Raw genomic sequence first — 15,562 nt, forward strand, 5'->3', positions numbered from 1 at the left:
TTGATACCTGATTTCAATGAAAACAAACATTAAATATTTAGAAAGTTCTTCAATCCATCACCTAATTTCTGTTTTTGTCCTGGTAGTCAGAAAAATTTATTTTCAAAACATTTCAGCTTTGACATAAACCAATCTAAAGGCCCTTTATATTTTTAGTCAAATATTGATTAAAGAAATTATTTTTATCCATTACAATAATAAATTAAGAATATTATCAATGAATCATGATGATTTATCTCAAGCAAATTAGCTTTGGAAGGAGGCTTTGGTACAGAAATTGGAGAAACATAAACTTCTCAAATTGCAAAGATGCTTGACTAATGATACTGATCTAGATAATTTAGGCATTGTGCTTAGTTTTCCAATACTTTCTATAAAAAAAGTCATATAATTTTTCTGGATACAAACAGCATCATATCCATTGTAGAAAATATAAAGATAAAATAAAACACTTAAAATCCTACCAATCCCTTCTCCATCACATTATATTTTTACATACAGATCTGCTGAATTTATAAAAATATATACTTCTAAGTGAAACTATCCGTGACCTCTGGAGATTTACAGGAGATCAAAAATATCTCATGTAATTAAATAGTATTCCTACAACATAAATTTAATGCTTTCAATTATGTTCTCCCACATAGATAGATGCCAATTCATTCATCACTGAGATGAGCATCCACTGGCATCTTTGAATATTTGCCCAATTATTTTTTTTAAAAATTGCTTAAAACAGAATGGCAAAACCAATGTTTTTGCAAACACTAAGAGTTTCAAGCCAGCGGCACCTGAGTGGTGCAGTCAGTTAAGCGTTTGACTTCAGCTCAGGTCATGATTTCAGGGTCCTGGGATTGAGCCCCACATCAGGCTCCCTGCTCAACTGGGGAGTCTGATTCTCCCTCTTCCTCTGCCTCTCCCTGCTCTCCCCCACTCTCTCTCTCTCTCTCTTTCAAGTAAATAAATAAAATCTTTAAAAAAAAAAAAAAAAGAGTTTCAAGCTATAGTTAACATTTGTCCTGGGGAGGAATACAGACCTCATGCTCCCAGGCATGGTTTATAAGAGCCCGTATTTCTTTATACCTCACCAATGTTGACACGAGAAGCTCTCCTTACTTTTATGCTTCTTTGGTTGTTGGTGAATGCCACATGAAAATCCAAGGTCTTATAGTCCAAAGCCCAGATAGATTCTAGGCTCTGCAAGTGAAAAAGAGTCCTGTATTTTTTTAAGGAGTCCTGTATTATTAGGGCTCTCCAGAGTAACAAAATCAATAGGGTAAAGAATTAGCTAATGTTTCAGTTAGAGTCTTAAGACAGAAAAAAAGCTGACGTCTCAGTTTTAAAAGCAAGAATAATTCTGTCTTACTTAGGGAAGGTGCAACCTTCAACTGAGTGGGTGAGGCCCACCAATCCTGGGAAAGCAATCTGCTTTGGTTACAAATTCATAGGTTAATCCCATCCAGAAGCACCACCACAGATATGCCCAGAATAGAGTTCAACCAAATATTGGGCTGAGCATCCTGTAACACATTTGAGTCAATACATAAAATTAACTATCAAGCATGAAGGGAGTGGGGCACATTGGTTCAATGATGGCTCAGCCCTCCGCTGCATACAAGGACCTGGGCTTTCTGCTATAGTAGAGGAGAATCAATTAGACATTTCATTCACTCAGATAGCTGGGGCGGGGGGGGGGATGCGGGGAGGGAGGGCTTTCACCCTTTCTTCCAACCAGCACTGTTTGATTATTTTTTTCTGGCAAACCTGAGTTCCTTTTACTAAAAGACCAAGAATAATTCCAATTAGATAATTGCTTTACCACCATAAGAACAAATTCCATTTTGAGGATTACCATAAGAAATAAATGAATCACAGCAACGTTGCAGGATACAAAGTTAATGCAAAAAGTCAATCACTTTCTTATCTATTGGCAATGAACAAGCAGAACCTGAAATTAAAAACAAAATATCATTTGCATTGGCACACACAAAAATGAAATACTTAGGTATAAATATAACAATATATGAACAAGATCTATATGAGGAAAATTATAAAACTCTGACAAATTAAATAAAAGAAGCACCAAATAAATAAAAGGATATTTCCGGTTCATGGAAAGAGAAAGACTTAATATTGTCAATTTGTCAATTATTCCCAACTTGACCTAGATTCAATGCAATCCTAAGCAAAAACCCAGCAAGTTAATTCTGTGCATATTCACACATTAATTCTAAAGTTGATATAAAGAAAAAGACCCAGAAGAGCCCAAGCAATATTGGAGTTGAAGAGCAAAGTTGGAAGACTAGTACTAGTAGACTTTAAGACTTACTATAAAGCTACAGTAATCAAGACCATGCACTATTGGCAAAACCAAAGATAAATAGATAATGAAACAGGATAGGGAGCCCAGAAAGAAACCCACATGAATATAGTCAACTGATCTTTGAGAAAAAAGGTAAAGGCAATACAAGGGAATAAAGATATCCTCTTCAAATAATGCTGGAACAACTAGACAGCCACATACAAAACAACAAATCTAGACACAGATCTTACAGCCTTCAGGATGATGAACTCAAATGCATCATAGACCTACATGTAAAACACAAAACTGTAAAATTTCTGGAAGATACCATAGGAGAAAATCTAGATGACCTGGGGCACAATGATGACTTTTTAGATACAGCCCCCAAGGCACGACCCATGAAACAAATATCTGGTAAATTCGACTCCATCAAAATTAAAAACTCCCACTCTGTGCAAGACAATGTCAAGAGAATGAGAAAACAAGCCACAAATTGGGAGAAAATGTTTGCAAAAGACTCACCCGACAAAGCACTGTTATCCAAGATATACAAAGGACTCTTAAATTCAGCAATAACAAACAAGCTGATTAAAAAATGGGTCAAGATCTCAATGTGTCAAGACACCTCACTAAAGAAGAGATTCAGGTGGGAAATTAGCATTTGAAAACATGCTCCACATCATATGTCATCAGGGAAATGCAAGTTAAAATGACCATGAGAGGCAACCACTACATACCCACTAGAGCAGCCAAAATCCAAAACACTGACAACCCCCAATGCTGGCCAGGATGTGGAGCAACAGGGGCACTCATTTGGTGCTGGTAGAATGGTACTTTGGAAGACAGAAGACATTTTGGTGTTTTCTCCCAAAACTGAATATACTCTTACCAAACAATCCAGCAATTGTGTTCCTTGTTATTTACCCAGAGGCACTGAGAACTCATATCCGCACAAAACTTTGCACATATTGATGGCTACAGTGGCTTTATTCATAATTGCCAAAATTTGGAAACAAACCAGATTTCCTTTAGTAGGTGAATGAGGTATATCCAGACAATGGAATATTATTCAGCACTAAAAAGACATTGCACAGCAAAAGAAACAGTCAACAAAACCAAAAGACAACCTACAGAATGGGAGAGGATATTTGCAAATGACGTATCAGATAAAGGGCTAGTATCCAAGATCTATAAAGAACTTATTAAACTCAACAGCAAAGAAACAAACAATCCAATCATGAAATGGGCAAAAGACATGAACAGAAATCTCACAGAGGAAGACATAGACATGGCCAACATGCACATGAGAAAATGCTCTGCATCACTTGCCATCAGGGAAATACAAATCAGAACCACAATGAGATCCCACCTCACACCAGCGAGAATGGGGGAAAATTAACAAGGCAGGAAACAACAAATGTTGGAGAGGATGCGGAGAAAGGGGAACCCTCTTACACTGTTGGTGGGAATGTGAACTGGTGCAGCCACTCTGGAAAACTGTGTGGAGGTTCCTCAAAGAGTTAAAAATAGACCTGCCCTACGACCCAGCAATTGCACTGTTGGGGATTTACCCCAAAGACACAGATGCAGTGAAACGGCAGGACACCTGCACCCCGATGTTTCTAGCAGCAATGTCCACAGTAGCCAAACTGTGGAAGGAGCCTCAGTGTCCATCGAAAGATGAATGGATAAAGAAGATGTGGTTTATGTATACAATGGAATATTACTCAGCCATTAGAAATGACAAATACCCACCATTTGCTTCCTCGTGGATGGAACTGGAGGGTATTATGCTAAGTGAAGTAAGTCAATCAGAGGACAATCATTATATGGTTTCACTCATACAGGGAATATAAAAATATAGTGAAAGGGATTAAAGGGGAAAGGAGAGAAAATGAGTGGGAAATATCAGTGATGGTGACAGGACATGAGAGACTCTTAACTCTGGGAAACGAACAAGGGGTAGAACAAGGGGGAAGGGGAGGTGGGTAGGGGGATGGGGTGACTGCGTGATAGGCACTGAGGGGGGCACTTGACGGGATGAGCACTGGGTGTTATGCTATATGTCGGCAAATCAAACTCCAATAAAAAAAATATACAAAAAAAAAGTCATGAAGGAACCTTAAATGTATTTTACTAAATGCAAGAAGCCCATCTGAAGAGGTTACATACTGTGTGTTTCCAACTCTATGATATTCTGAAAAAGGCAGAACTGTGGAGACCATGCAAAAATTAGTGGTTGCCAGGGTCAGGGAGGAGGGGATAAATAGGCATGGTTTTTAGGACAGTAAGACCACTCTGAATGATGCTACAGTGATGGATCCCTGTCATTAGACATTTGCCCAAACCCATAGAATGCGTAACCGCAGGCATGAATCCTAACGCAAACTACAGTCTCTGGGTTGATGATGTGTTGGTGTAGGTTAATCAATTGTAGCAAATGTGCCACCTTTCAGGATGAGTGGGGGGCGTTGACAACAGGGGAGGCCATGCGTGTGTGGGGACAGGGACCACTGGGGAAATCTCTGCTCCTCCCTCCGGGTTTGCTGTCAACCTAAAATTGCCATGAAAAAATAAAGTTTTGAGGAAATAAAGTAAATGAAAGGTAAACATTGAGGACATTACAAAATTGCCAATAGGCAAAGAAAAATAAAGCACCAAAGAGAATTTTAGTTAATTTTCTAAGCCCTGGCAATGAAGATGTTCTGGAATCTCGCTTAGCATTGTCTGACACACGCTGTCCGGGATCAGGTGAGATTCCTTTTCTGCTGCTCACTCTGGATGTCTCACCTCTCCCAGCGTCCGTGCCCACATTAGCCACAAGGATGTAAAAATAGAAAGATGATCTCTCCAATTCAACCAGAATCACAGGAGAAAGAGATAAATAGAAATAATCATAGAAATTTTGTCTAAAACATTTGTTTTATGGTGAGTATTTACTCATCATATCTCAGTTAGACTTTCTCCAAATGATTTTGTTTTCAGTTATTCCTTCTCTCCAGAGTCTGGGGTTTGCTTTGGAAGAAATGACCCATGTGTGTCTCCTCCACACCACTTCCAAAGGTGCTCGCTTCTTATTTGGATCTACTGAGCCCTTGCCTGTCCCCAGGCTCCCCGTCGAATTGCATTCCCTAATTTCTGCAATTGAGAACCTTGTGAAGTCACCCAGAGGCTATCCCCACGAGGTAAACTGTGAGGACTGATTAGTTACGAAATTGTTTCTCCAGCAAGCCACAGATCTACACTGAATGAGCATGATCGTGCATCAGGAAGACGCGATTCTGTGGCTCTATTACATGCAGCCTCAGGGCTTGACATTTGAGCGCCTGCTAGAAATACATATGTTTTCTGCTAGTACCTTTTAAGCGCTTCAAGCAAATGACAGCCCACCCTTAGAAGAACACATATAGGAAAATGTTCACAAGAGAATTAGCTGTGAAATACCAGCCACAGTTAAATAAATAGTCTCTCCTGGAAGTGCTGCAGGTTCCTCTCTCTGCGGGGCAGAGTCTGAGGGGCTCACGTGCCAAGGTGAAGATTTCCCTGAAGGCTGCAGCATGAATAAAGTGGCACAGCCCTTCTGGCAGAGAAATCAATTCCCGAGATTATGAAGGTGACCCCCAAAAAGCACTTGAGGCCAGCAGCCACAGAAGATCTTTCCCAGATTGGCTGATGAGGTTTCGAATCTTTCAAGCTCATTTGCAAAGTGGATTTAATGCCAAACACACCTTTCTATTTTGAGAACATTTTTACTTCCAAGGAGAATCTTTTGGTAATTAGGGACATCACAGACACTTTACCATTTTTCTAGTTTTGTCTAGTTTATTTCTGGATCCACTGCTCTGATGCTGCTCTGATGGCGCAGATAAGTGGCAGAAGAATGACTGATGTAATAAGCAGGGAAGTCACGTCTATTCCATGTCTACATTTATGCCCACTTCATATGTGTATCTGCACGGGGTCTCCTCTACCACATTCACACCCCTCTCTATGTGCTGCTCCACATACCTTTATTCTATATCTACACTCACACATATATTCTGTACTTATTCTATATTTTCATATATTCCATATCTATAAGTACATAGATATCTGCCTTATATCTTTTCCACATCTGTCTCTAAGTCTATTCCTGGCCATCTATATAGGTTTCTTTGGACTTCCACCTTAGAAATCCTACTGTGGCCTCAAATGGGGAGCAAAACCAGAACAATCTTTTGGAGATACCCTGAGCATCTTTCCCAGTGAGATTTGGCCATGAAACTAGTAACAGTGGAAGTTCACCACTTTAAAAAACGGTCTCTGGAGTGCCTGGGTGGCTTCGTCAGTGAAGCATCTGCCTTTGGCTCAGGTCATAACCCCGGGACCCTAGGACTGAGCCCCACATCGGGGGCCCCTGCTCAGTGGGGAGCCTGCTTCTCCCTCTCCTCCTCTCCCTGCTTGTGCCCACGCTCTCTCTCTCTCGCTCTCTCTCTCTCTCTCTCAAATAAATAAAATCTTTAAAAAAATAAAAGTAAAAATCACCCTCTGAACGTTTCTTGCACCTCTGAGGAAGCAGGCTGGCAGCAAAATTGATTATGGTTGAAGAATTAAAAACATGCCCCAGAATTCTTCTGTTCAGAGATCCGAACTTAGATCCCACTGACTGATCAGTGTGCTCACACGATTGGGTGAGAGAGCTTCGATCACACCCACGGCAGCAGCCCCCTGGTGTCAACTGTCCCAGAAGGGCAGTAGAAGCTGAGTTTACAAAGAATACCTGTCACCACTTGAGTTAAGGCCACATCTCTTAACCTGTCATTCAAACTCTCCATCTGTTAACCCACTTCTATATTTCCAGAGAGAGAGAGTTACGGCCACATCTACATTTCTCTATCTCTGCATATTTGTACAATCCCTTCTCCACAGGGCAGGCCAACTGGTGGAGTAAAGCACAGATCACAGCATGCCACTGTCCTACTTTAAACATTCTGGCATCTTCCCATTTTGCTGAGAATCAAATCCAGACTCTTCACTATTCCCAGCCAAGCCCCACGTGACTGCATCCACTTTTCCTTGCCCTATTTTCCCTCCTCCAGCCCATGCAGCCTCGCTGGCCCTCTCTGCCCACTGAGCACCAAGCAACGAGTAATATTAGGGCCGTCAGACAAGACATCTCTGAGCAGGTGCAAGTTTAGCGGAGAGCGCCCTGTGTGGAGAGATGAAGGTTTCCCAGTGGCCATGAGCAGCCGTGGGTAGAGCCTGCGTGGGGTCAAGCGCTTAGCTCAGCAGGAATTGCTCTGTCCAGCATGTTCTCAGAGCTTCTGTCTGTTGTTCTTCAAATACTCATCACTATTTGATGTCATCTTGATGATTTATATAATGTGTTATCTGCCTCACCCTCAAGAGGGTAAGTTCCAAGAAGGAGGACAGGGACACTGTGCCTGCCCTGCTCTGCATCATCACCCCAGATCCTAAAAGATGACATGATACATACCCAGTGCTCAGCGAAGGTCTGGGGAATGAGCACTGAGTTTTCTCTATACTAGCTCTCCCAATTCCACCTAAATAAACTTCCTGCCGCTTCCCATCATCACCCCTACATGTCCGTGTTTCCCAACATCATGATTCCACAGATGCCCCTGATCTGGGAAGTTAGTATGATCCTTTAAATGTCTGCTTGGCGCCTCCATCATCAGCTGCTTGGATTTAAATTCTGGTTCTTTCCACTTTCTGCATGAATTTTGGCAAGGTCTTCTCCTCTCTCTGCGCCATACTTTGTGCATCTCTAAGACAGAGATCGTAATAGCACTTACCTCGTGGTGCTATGCTGACGATTTCATGAGCTAATATGCATACAAAATAAGAATATTGTTTAACATAGAATCAGAGCTTTCTAGACATTAGCTTTCAAAGTTATGATTATGATGTTTCAAATCATCAGCTCTCTGTGGGTTTTTATTCTCTTCTACCAGACTAAAATCCATTTGAGTGTAGGGACAGTGTCTCATCTATTTCAGGATATTTTCAGAGAATTTTTCAGCAAAATGGAATCCTATATTACAGACAGATTTCATCATTTACAGTCAGCCCACAAGAGGAAAATTATTTGTGGTGAAAATTACTCTTGGAAATCCTTTAAATTAGCCATGAATTATATAGGTGCATGTGTTTGCATATATCACGCTTTTAAATAATAATTATGCCCCTTGAAGGATCGAGAGCCATTAAGCCAAAACAAAAATGTAACAAAAGTCAGTTGTATACAGATACTTGGGCACTGAAGCCATTCTTTTTCATTCTAAATATTAAATCTGGTGCTTTAATTATATTCTATCATGCTCTGTAAGTGCGTGAGATGGGAAGGTATCATTTGGATTTTCTTTGAAGCCATTAAGAATTCCAAAATGAGGTACCACTCTCTGACAACTGATTCTGTGATGTTTGAAGTCACTTGCCCATTTCTAGAACACAGAAGGTCAAGAGGAATGAGCAAGAAAAACATTTTTTGGAGAGGACCTGGATTGCCTGCTAGTGGCAAGGTACAAGGTAGAGAGAGGTGTGGGCGTGGTGGTGATGTCCACACCTCATGACTAATGTAGAGGAGTCCCTTGCTCTACAACGAAGGGGTCTTGAAACTGATGGGCTCCATAGCCTGGGGGCTGAATCCTGCTTGGGATGTGTGCAGGGTTGGGGAGGGCTGGTTCCCCACTGCAGCACCACTGCAACAGAGGCTCCTCATTCTGGACCCTTACCAAGTGTTGGACTCCGTACAGAGGACTGTGTATGCTCCATCCAGTGGGACAGATGTTCATCTTGTTCCCACATTACGGGCAAGAAGTGGAGACTTGAGAGGGCTTATATCTTGTCCACAACCTCTCAGTCAGTGACACATCTGGAAAGTCATTTAACAACTGTCCTATTCTGTCTCTTGAAAAAGGTCATGTGCGTGGAAACCCAGGATACAGAGAAATATTGATGATGAGGCCTGATGGCTTCAAAGCCATTGCAGGAAACATTTCACACGATGGTGCTTTTAGAATATGTGGGCTCCCAAGTGTGGTTTTCATCCAAGTCATCTATAAATCACATTGTCCACAGCCATTTCACCACACTTGCTCCAATGAAGGGTGAATGCCACCTTGGGAAGGAGTGTGATAGAGGGTAAGAGAAGTCCCCGTGGATAAGAAGAGGAAGTACAAAGCCCTTTTCTGGCAGGGGAGCTTCGAGAAGAATATGCAGTTGGTTAAGTGTTCAATTCTTGGTTTCAGCTCAGATCATGGTCTCAGGGTTATGAGATAGAGCCCTGCATCGGGCTCCACGCTCAGGAGGAGAGTCTACTTAGGACACTCTCTCTCCCTCTGTCCCTCCCTCCCCTTGCTCTCTTTCAAATAAATACATAAAATCTTTTTTAAAATGTATATAACTTTTTAAGAAGCATGCACATAAATTATAATACCGACCAACATTCACTGGGCATCAAATTTTACCAGGAACTTTATGGGTGGTCTGCCTCTGAGTTCCAAAGACTTGGATGAGGCCTCACCCCTAAAGATGAACATGCATGTGAGAAGCAGTTCCTCCTTACAATGAAGCCTGATACCAGCCCCAAAGAGCAGAGGAAGAGGAGACGAAATGAGAGGAGGGAGTACACTAGGCTGGAGGAAGCCGCCTTCATCATCAGAAATTAACCTCTAGAACCCATTCACTTTTGATGTGAATAATTTATATTTGGGGTGGGTTGAATTTTATAGGCTCATTTAAGATGTTTGTTTAATTTTCACAACGATGGCAAAAGAGCAAAAATCTCTAAGAGCGCCCATGAAGCCATGGGGTCTGGCATCCAAATGTTAAATATTTATGGGGTTTTAATAATAAATCCTTCTCTGCTGTTGACATTAATGACAGTCCTAATGCACAGAATCCCCCTTGGCCTTAGGAACACCAAAGAAAAATCTCACTCCTACTCTGGAATAAGAGGCACAATTATTGGGGGTGGAAGGGAAGCTGTCTAACTACAAAAATTCTGTTCGTGGAGATATTTTTCTGATTAGATTTCTAAACAAGCATCACCGCTGACATGCTGTGCATCCCCAGCTTCATTTCTCTGTTTTCCAGGATCTGCCCACCTTCAGGACACAGCTCCTCCCTCCCTCCTCCTGGCGGCGTGACAGACAGCAGCGCATGCGTTTAGAAGAACCAGCTCCTAGAGTGCATGAATCCTGTTTGCTGGTGAAAGGAGGCCAGCTGGGGGCAGAGGGAGTCTGCAGGCTGCGCAGACTGAAGGGCACATCTATCTCAACTCTTGGCTTTATTCATAGATGGAGAAACCAGAGAAATTGAGGCCAGGAACTGTTCCCAGCTTTCTCCTATTCTCCCAGGTTCCTCTCCCTTTTTCTCCCAGTTCCTCAAAGAAGTGAGGGTCAGAGACAACATTTACATCATCTACTCAGGTGCCTCCGTGAAAAGAATTACAGCTCTTTCACCTCTGCCCACGGGACCAGCCTTCTTCGTGGGCACAGCATCAGGGCTAAGCTGCCTTGTACATTGACTTCCTTTAATACTTCCATCTCCATTGGAGATCCAATACTCCATTGACTCCAATACTCCATTGCTTCCATCTTTATTAAAATATCTCTTCTGGGAACCCTGGGTGGCGCAGCGGTTTAGCGCCTGCCTGTGGCCTGGGGCGTGATCCTGGAGACCCGGGATCGAATCCCACGTCGGGCTCCCAGTGCATGGAGCCTGCTTCTCCCTCTGCCTGTGTCTCTGCCCCTCTCTCTCTCTCTCTCTCTTTCTGTGACTATCATAAATAAATAAATAAATAAATAAATAAATAAATAAATAAATAATGATAAAATATCTCTTCTTTTGGATCTCAGGACTAATCCTCTCATCTTATTATGTTCCCGCAATGTTCAGGTGCACTTTTGTTCTAACCATCATGGGAGGGGGACAGGGGTGCTGTCAAAGTGAATGTCCTGTCACCCAGCAGCCCAGGGGATGGAGGAAGGATTCTGGCTCTCAGTGGTCCTCGTAGGAAAGCCATCCCTCCGCATTGACCTCCCTGGGCTCGGGGTTCCCCCGCAGAGATGGTCAGCTTCCCGCCTCTGGATTTGCTCTGGCTTGCTGTCCATGGCCAGGTCCAGCTCCTGCTGATTCTCTCTCACCCAGAAAGAAGAAGACCAACCACCGGCTGCCTGTCCCTGCCTGATGTCCTGGCACCCTGCCTGGGACCCCCCCCCCAAGGGTGCATGCCACACCTGTGGGGGGGGCTGCCTCTCTCCTGCTCCCCCATCATGGGGGGCACCACGGTGAGTTCTGTGAGAATATCTGAAGAATCAATGCTCTTTTGAATGCAAGTTTATGGAAACCCCACACAAACCGGTTTCAACCAAAAGCAGGAATTTGTCGGTAAGACCCAAAAGTCCGAGAGTCCCCCTGACTCCGTGACTAGATTAAGAAGGTGAAACCCTGCATCAGGTTGCTCTTTCTCGTTCGCTGTGTCTTCGCTAACACTGGCTTTGTTTTCAGATTCAACACACTGGCTTAGGCTTCTCTAAGTCACATGTTGAGCCGCACCTGTATGAAAAAGTAGGTTTATCTTCTCAGATAACTTCTCAGGAGTCCCGGACCTCACACTTTCTCTAACAGTCAGTTTCACAAGCCCAGCCTTGGACTGCGGCCACTGAGGTGGTTGGGGGTAGAGGGAGATAGGGACTGACCCAGCCCCCCAGTCATGTTGGGAAGTAGGTGGCGGTGCAATGCTCTAGTTGATCAGAAGGAAAGTCTGATTAAAATTCCCACATGCAAGGGTAGCTAACTCCAAATGGAATTTGATGCTGTTTGCTGAAGAAGCGGGTTGGAACACCACCACCAAGTGTACACCCCAGTACCCACTACCTGTGTTTGGTGACGGTGCACTACTTTGTCAGAAGAGACTCTGATTCTTGCGGATGTGGGTGGTTCTGTGTTCTTATTACCAGCCCTTGAACGGTTTTCCCTTCTCCAATAGCCCACTGTTTTTTGTTTTGTTTTGTTTTGTTTAAAGATTTTATTTATTCATGAGAGACACAGAGACAGAGGCAGAGACACAGGCAGAGGGAGAAGCAGGCTCCCTGAGGGGAGCCCGTTGTAGAACTCGATCCCAGGACTCCAGGATCACACCCTGAGCCAAAGACAGATGCTCAACTGCTGAGCCACCCACGTGTCCCAGCCCATCGTTTATGTTTACCAGTTTTACCCATGATGGAGAATGATGTCCCACCAGTGCTCCACATGCAGACTAACTGGAACTGCTTGATTTGATAGCAGCTCAGAGTGGTTAACAAATTCCTCAGGTCCATAACCCAGGTGAAGAGAGAGATTAAGGCGTTAGGCTCCTTCCCTAATTTGCAAAAGCAAAATTCTTTTTTTTAAAGATTTTATTTATTTATTTGAAGAGGGAGGGGGCAGAGGTGGAGAGGGAGAAGTAGACTCCCCACTGACTGAGCAGGGAGCCCAATTCGGGACTCAATCCCAGGATCATGACCTGAGCCAAAGGCAGACGCTCAACCACTAAACCACCCAGGTGTCCTGTAAAAGCAAAATACTTGATCTTATTCATAGGAGATGGTCCACTCTCTTTGAGACTGTCAGGAACATTACAGCTAAGCAAGGATTGCAGGTTACCTACCCTCAACAGAAGTGGAATGGGTGTCATTGCAATTGGATGGTGAGTTTGAAACATCATCTATGTTGTTTTCTTGAATTTCCTTTTGTTTAGCCCTGACAATGTAGCATGAAAGTAATCAGTTTTCATCTACATCCTAGGGCTGGTGGTTAATCAGACACTCACACCCCAACAGTGATTAGCTAACAGTTAATTAGAAAGCCTACATTCCAGAAGTTTCTACTAATATCTGTCAACGACATCTGTCTGTGTCTTGCTAGCTAGTGTAACACATATAGAAATGGATTTTCCTTGGAAATTTTATTGGCATGTTAATTAGCAAAATGGATGTAAAAACGGGTTTTCCTTGATGAAGCAGGTGAATGGGCTAAAGTATATTACTCCCCACATGTGCAAAACTCTAGCCATGTGACCAGCCCTGCACTCTGTATAGTTGGGGGGAAATACGGAGCCACAAGGGGAAAGTCTTCCTGCCCATCAGTATATGGAGGGCTTACCTGACTTTTGCTCTGAATTGGCAGCCCAGATCTCAGTTTTGGCTCCTCCCTGGGCTTCCAACTCTGCAGATACTGAACATTCTCTCCTCTGGCCTTTTGCTCCTGCTCTGAAAGTGAGCAGCTGGAGCTCCTGGGCCGTGTCTGAAGTCAGAGCAGCATACCCTGACAGTGTGTTCTCCCTCCCCATGTTCCCACACTGGATGAGTTGTTACAGAGCATTGCCTGCAGACATGGAGACTGAAAGCAAGGGTGTCATCTTTCCGCTTGACAACACAGTTCCCACACCTATAGCAGGTGAGGCAGAGGCTGGGGACCAAGAAGCAGAAGCACAAAGGCAGATAATTCCTTGAGTTTGCTGTACATTCTCAGTAGATTTTCTGAAGATTTCATAGAATGATTCAGCTTCTGGATTCAATTTTCTTTAATGTGAATTCAATTGGTTGGTTAGTGAATGACCAGTTTTTCTTTCAAAGGGGTAGTTGGCTACTCTCTCTGTCTTCCTATACAGCCCCATTTCACTTAGCTCAAAAGCACATTACACTGTTATAAGATCACTCCCAAAAATATCTAGCATTTATTGAACATGTACTAATGACAGGTTTGTGTTATAAGTAAACATTATTATCATCACATGCTTTACAGCTTAGACAGGTATTTATCCAAATCTGTGTGGGAGAGGGTAGACCCAGGACTAGAACCCAGGGACCTCTGGTTCCCAAGAGCCACACTCCCATTTACTACACTTCCTGCCTTCCATCTTTCACGCTTATTTATTTCATGCCACCATGTAGGGTGACTGCTGCCAGGTGCTGAGCTCATCAGCACCACAAAAACAATTCCCAGGGAGACAATTCTCATTGCCTACCCAAGGAAAACAAACCTGTCCTCCCAAGACCCCATGTTGCTATGTCTAGGGATTTATTCTTGGTTGGGATTATAGGGCAAGTTGCTTATTGCCCTATTATAGTTGCAAGTTGACATCACCAGCTGTCAGTGATGGTTGGGTTCTGCTATGTCCTCAGGTGCCAGTTGGGCAGCGGGCTACACACTTGAGCCTGGGTGAGCAGGGTTGGTCTGGCAACTGGGGTTGTCCACCAGCTAGAACCTAAAACCTGATCCTTACTGCCCACCCGCTTGTACTCACTAACTTTTGTTTTACATTATCCATTTCCAGCTCTTGTGTGGCTTTCCTTTTAACTCAGGCAAATGAAACCCAAAACCCCCTCTCAGGTGGTGGTGACAGCCCTGACAAGAGCTGTCTCCACCATCCCAGACCACCCAGAACGTTTGACCTAAACGTCTGACTCCAGCCTGAACAGATGCACCATGGAGGGAACTTTGGAATGACCAGCAATCCCTTTCATCTCATTATAATACTAAAATCTCCATGGGAGGAGGAGGCTCAGCCTCATTTACATAACATACAATATATGTATAGGCATATTTCCTCAAGGCGCATGTGCGACTTTATGCCCACCTCTACAGAGGATGTCAAAGCTTCCCTCTCCAAATACTCATCTTAAGCCTAAACAAAAGGAACTCATCCTCTCTCTCTCTCTCTTCTCTCTCTCTGTCTCTCTGAGTCACAGCTTTGGAGGCCATTCCCTGTGACCTCCTTAGTTGCCGCAAACAAAAGTTTTCTTTGTTTCTTTCTACATCTGATTAAGAGTTAATGTCTAGAATATGTAAAGAACTCCCACATCTCAACAACAAGAGAAACAATGATTCAAAAATGGGCAAAACACTTGAATAGATCATTTCTCTAAAGAAGATGGCTGAGAAGCCCATGAATAGATATTCAACATCCTCAGTCACTAGAGAAATGTAAATCAAAACCACAGTAAAGACCACCTCATACCCATTAGGGTGGCTACTAGTGAAAAAATCAAGAAACCAGCCATTGTTTGAGAATGTAGCGAAATTAGTTTGCACATTGCTAGTGTGAAATGTAAGATGGTGCAGCCTTTGTGAAAACCAGTAGGATAGTCCCACAAAAAAATGTAAAATAGAATACCACATGATTTAACAATTCCATTTGTGGACATATCCCCAAAAGAATGGAAAGCAGAGACTCACCTCTGTGTCTGTAGCAGAGTAATCAGCAACAGCCAA

The sequence above is a fragment of the Canis lupus genome, chromosome 27, assembly GCF_048164855.1.
Source record: "Canis lupus baileyi chromosome 27, mCanLup2.hap1, whole genome shotgun sequence".
Taxonomy (NCBI): domain Eukaryota; kingdom Metazoa; phylum Chordata; class Mammalia; order Carnivora; family Canidae; genus Canis; species Canis lupus.